Raw genomic sequence first — 6,000 nt, forward strand, 5'->3', positions numbered from 1 at the left:
AGGCACTGTAATTACCTAGTTCGGCTGTTACTAATCTGACGAGTGGTGCTAGATTACACAGAGCGTTGCACACGCAGATCTATAGGGATTACCTTGTGCTTGACGCACAATGTGGCGATACTTCCGTATTGTGCTCAGACGGTATACCGGAATCTTGGCGACAAATATGTCTGCCCTCACGTTCCAATGCCATTCAGCACTGGGCCACTGTCACATATGAATTCCCCACAAATCTGGATATTGCGCAATTTATCCAGCCAGCAGGCCCAAAATGAGGTTCCTTTCAAGCTCTGCGTGGTGTTGATAACGATGACTTACACAAGTAAGCAGTATTTCTATGGCTTTCACAATGATTAATCAACACCTGCAGAGTTCACACCCCTTTTCTTCTTTGCCAGACCAGGTAACAAAACTAAACACGAGCAACTCTAACGGGTGCTGAAGGCCGTTCAACATGTCACAGCGAATTGTAACTCTAATAATCTACATATCTGACGATCTCGTGTACTTGCACATCCGACCATGTCTTCTGTGTACTTAACTTTCTTATGATATCTGTGAAGTATGAGCCAAAACATTGTGGTCACTCCCTACCGCGAAACTGGAAGCCGCCAGACGGCGTTGCGGACATGTGACGCGTTAACGAAAGTATCTAAGAGGATAAGACATGGCTGGTGGATCGGCCTAGCGTTTGGGCTGCATATGGGGAAACCCATTAAGATAAGCGACTGTGACAAAGATATTATTATTATTAAGCATAGCCTGTCAATGAGTATCTCGAAAACGGTGAAGCTGGTCGAATGTTCATGTGCAATTCTCTTGAGTACCTACGACCGAGCGAGGTGGCACAGTGGTTAGCACACTGGACTCGCATTCGGGAGGACGACGGTTCAATTCCGCGTCCGGCCGTCCTGATTTAGGTTTTCCGTGATTTCCCTAGATCACTCCAGGCAAATGCCGGGATGGTTCCTTTGAAAGGGCACGGCCGGTTTCCTTCCCCATCGTTCCCTAATCCGAGCTTGTGCTCCGTCTCTAATGACCTCGCTGTCGACGGGACGTTAAACAGTAATCTCCTCCTCCTCCTCCTCCTTGAGCACCTACGGAAAGTGAAACTACTATTAGTCGCTAAATTGATGGACGTCCATGTATCTTCGCAGAACGTTTACCCAATGACAAGGCATGGGCATGGGACCGTCGGGAATAGACCGTAGATCAATGGAAACGTGTAGGCTCTTCGGGTGAATCACATTTTTCCTACACTAGGTCGTAGGTCATCTCTACAAACGCCGTCATCGAGGAGAACGGCTGCTCGAAACGTGCAGCGCGCCACGGACGCTGGTTGGTGGGACATTATTATGCTATGGGAGACATTCTCTTGCTCTTGCTTGGGACCTATGATAGTAATCGAAGATACACTGACAGTTGCGAACCTCCTGCATTCCTTTAGGCTTGATGTCTATCCCGATGGCGATGTCATCTTTCAGCACTATACTTGTCCATGTCTCGGAGTCAGAACCGTACTACACTGGTTTGAGAAGCGTAATAGTGAACTCACGTTGACGTCCCGGCGACCAAACTCGCCTGATGTAAATCCTACTGAACCCATCTGGCTCGCTATCGGGTGTCATCACCACGTACGCAAATCAGTGGCCCGTTATTTACGAGAATTACACGACCTGTGCGTAGGCATCTAATGCCACATACGTCCACAAACATACCAACAATGTGTCAGATCCCTGATATACATAGTAAGTGATGTATTCCAAAGACGGACAAACAAGTTATTAGGCAGCTGCTCATAATATTTTTGCTCATAAGTGCGAGTTGACAGAAAAATATTAAATCAGAAGAGGTATAAGCTTGGGTTAGTGTCATCGCCGATAATCGATTTAAGTATCCAAGAGGCAATGTGAGATGTAAATTCGAGGAGGATATATTTAGCCGCACACATAATTTCACCTTTGTACCTTGCGTTGGTGGCATAGCAGAAGACGCCTAAATTAAGTGCTGCCTTATGGCTACATCACACTCTCAATAGAAAATAAGCTAAGGTATTTATTTATGAATACAGCAGATTAACGTGCTGGATAGCTAAATGTTAAACTTGTACAAGAGACGTTTGAAGAGGCAGAGGCATTGCATATTAAATAATTTACGTAGATAAAGAGGATACACGCAAGAGGGAAGCAGTAGACGGGATTGCGTAAGACGAAAGGTTTATCTACAAACAAACTGTTGCAAAAATAAACAAGAAATAAGCCGACCGAAAAAAAGTGATTCTCTAAAAGCTACGTTCGCAGCAGAGCACAGCAAGGATGCGAAATTTGAACATTGGTGAAGACAAGGGAAATGAATACTGAAAGAGATTGATGGACATTCGATGAACTGACTGAGCAGGAAATGAAGCTGTTTTGCCGTGAGGCAACAAGAAAAAATTTAGAGTATAATGATAACAAGACATACAATACTTATTAAGAGATGAGTCGTTGCTGAAAACTGTAGCTGACGTGAAAGTGGATGGGAAGAATATTAAGTATAGGAGTAGATACGAGCAGATAAAACACATCGCCAATTATAGATTCAGAAAGGAGGAGCATAACTCAAGCAATACGAACGGAGGCTGCAGCAAATCAATGCTATGGTTGACAACGCTAACAAAATAATCATACTTCGAGAAACCAGTGCCAGAATTTCGTGACCCACTTTGTTACCAATGAGTCTGTAATTCATTTCAACAAGGGTATAAGGTCGTCTGTACGTTCACATGAAAGATAACGACTATGTAGTACTTACACTACAATTTCATGCAATTATCATCAACAGTACAACATATTTACCAAGTGCCAAGATAAAATTATTCTTATTATCTATAGGAACGGCATTTACTTGTCTACTGACACTGTGAACTTCGGTGTATCTCCTGATATACTCGTATTTCCTCAGTGCTGAATAATGGGCGGCTAGATAACTCTGCAACATTATAATGACAAGTCTTTGAGGTTCCCTTTTCTTCAGTCCGCTAACTGGTGGCAGAATTACTCTACCAAGTGCCTTGTCTTAATCTGGTAACTCCTGCAGGGTACTGCCACACTACATTCTAAATTATGTCTTTCTCTAGCGCATGACGCGGCCATAATGGAATTCAGCTGTTTTTGGTTCTTCCGTGTAGTCATTCTTAGTGACAATTTTTTTTGTTTTCACTTGTAGTTCTCAAATTTTCATAATTTATGCATACTAGTGTGGAAGTGATTAGCATTTCGCTTCCTTCGACGCCTTAAGTAGTGAGAGATTCAACTCTAGTTTGGTACTTGCAATGACATCAATGAATAGCTAAGCTTAGCTGCAAATTTCACTTTCCAAAATTCCTTTGTCTTTATCAGATGCATATCGTCGCCAAACCAATAGGAGTTTCTCACCTTACTGAGAGATGGTGACCAATGTTTGTGTTGCGAATTTCGTCTACTAACCATTATGTATCCAAGTGAGTATTCTCTTGCTTAAGTTGATTGTCATCTGAATACGTAGTTCAGTGACTTACTTACCAGATACCTCATAAGTGTTGTGGTTTAGAGTTCAGGTTGGTCCTCTTTTACATAGTGCTAGTGCACTGGAATTTTGTAAGCAGAAACACTTCGAACATTTAAAGAAATCGAGCTCGCAGAGCTGTCTTACTTCCACCTTACACATTATCCCTACGTAACCAGTTATGTTACTATCCAGGGTTGTCCATTGATAGTGACCGGGCCAAATATCTCACGAAATATGCATTAAACGAATAAACTACAAAGAACGAAACTCGTCTATCTTGAAGGGAGAAACCAGATAGCGCTATGGTTGGCCCGCTAGATGGCGCTGCCATAGCTCAAACGGATATCAACTGCGTTTTTTTAAATAGGAACTCCCATTTTGTACTACATATTCGTGTAGTACGTAAAGAAATATGAATGTTTTAGTTGGACCACTTTTTTCGCTTTGTGATACATGGAGCTGTAATAGTCACAAACGTGTAAGTACGTGGTATCACGTAACATTCCGCCAGTGCGGACGGTATTTGTTTCGTGATACATTACCCGTCTCAAAATGGACCGATTACCAATTGAGGAAAAGGTCGATATCGTGTTGATGTATGGCTATTGTGCTATGTGTGCTGCTCGGTATCCTCGACGACATCATCCAACTGTCCGGAGCGTTCGCCGGCTAGTTGCGTTATTTAAGAAAACAGGAAGTGTTCAGCCACATGTGAAACGTCAACCACGATCTGCAACAAATGATGATGCCCAAGTAGGCGTTTTAGCTGCTGTCGCGACTGATCCGCACATCAGTAGCAGATAAATTGCGCGAGAATCGGGAATCTCAAAAACGTCGGTGTTGAGAATGCAACCGTACCACATTTCTCTGCACCAGGAATTGCATGCCGACGACTTTGAACGTCGTGTACAGTTCTGATACTAGGCACAAGAGAAATTACGGGACGACGACAGATTTTTTGCACGCGTTCTATTTAGCGACGAAGCGTCATTCATCAACACGAAATGTAAACCTTCATAATATGCAGTAATGGGAAACGGAAAACCCACGATGGCTGCGACAAGTGGAACATCAGCGACCTTGACGGGTTAACGTATGGTGTGGCATTATGGGAGGAAGGATAATTCGCCCCCATTTTATCGATGGCAATCTAGATCGTACAATGTATGCTGATGTCCTACGTAATGTTCTACCGATGTTACAACAAGATGTTTCACTGCATGACATAATGGCGATGTACTTCCAACATGATGGATGTCCGGCACATAGCTCGCGTGCGGCTGAAGCGGTACTGAATAGCATATTTCATGACAGGTGGATTGGTCGAAGCACCATACCATGGCACGCACGTTCACCAGATCTGAGGTCCCTGGATTTTTCTGTGGGGAAAGTTGAAGGATATTTGCTTTCGTGACCCACCGACAACGCTTGACAACATGCGTCAGCGTATTGTCAATGCATGTGCAAACGTTACGGAAGGCGAAGTACTCGCTGTTGAGAGGAATGTCGTTACAAGTGTTGCCAAATGCATTGAGGTTGATGGGCATCATTTTGAGGATTTATTGCATTAATGTGGTTTTTGCAGGTAATCACGCTGTAACAGCATGCGTTCTCAGAAATGATAAGTGCACAAAGGTACATGTATCACATTGGAACATCCAAAATAAAGTGTTCAAACGTACCTACGTTCTGTATTTTAAGGTAAAAAACCTACCTGTTACCAACCGTTCGTCTAAAATTGTGAGCCATATGTTTGTATTACAAGGCCATCCATCACAAAGCGAAAAAAAGTGGTCCAACTAAACATCCATATTTCTTTACGTACTACACGAATATGTAATAAAAAATGGGGGTTCCTATTTTAAAACAAAACGCAGTTGATATCCGTTTGACCTATGGCAGCGCCATCTAGCGGGCCAACCATAGCACCATCTGCTTTCCCCCTTCAAGCTAGACAAGTTTCGTTCTTTGTAGTTTTATTGTTAGACGCTTATTTCGTGAGATATTTGGCCCGGTCACGACCAATGGACCACCTTGTATATTGATCGGTGAAAGTACTGCGATAATTATTAAAACTAAATTGTGCCTAGCAGCACGGTCTGTCGCGCAAATTCTGTTTGTTCCGTGAGACGGTTAACGTTTCATGAAGATGGTATTCTGCGACACACACACACACACACACACACACACACACACACACTTTCAACAACGTATGGAGATAAATTAGAACCATAACTGTTTCATAAAATATTACTCCTCGAATCACAAAACACAACACTGTGAAACAATGAGAATTGAAGAGGTATCATACCTGGATCCTCGTCAACTGTCGTGATAGTCGTTCACGAACTCTGTTTACAGAGTTATTCAGATGCATACCGGTACCATACTGTCCGAGGAAAGCGGTTTAAAGAGCTGCGTAATTTGGCAGCGCTCTCTGGCACTTGGCACAGTTGGAAAGATTCCACCCCG

The sequence above is a fragment of the Schistocerca serialis genome, chromosome 4 (assembly GCF_023864345.2).
Source record: "Schistocerca serialis cubense isolate TAMUIC-IGC-003099 chromosome 4, iqSchSeri2.2, whole genome shotgun sequence".
NCBI classification, from domain to species: domain Eukaryota; kingdom Metazoa; phylum Arthropoda; class Insecta; order Orthoptera; family Acrididae; genus Schistocerca; species Schistocerca serialis.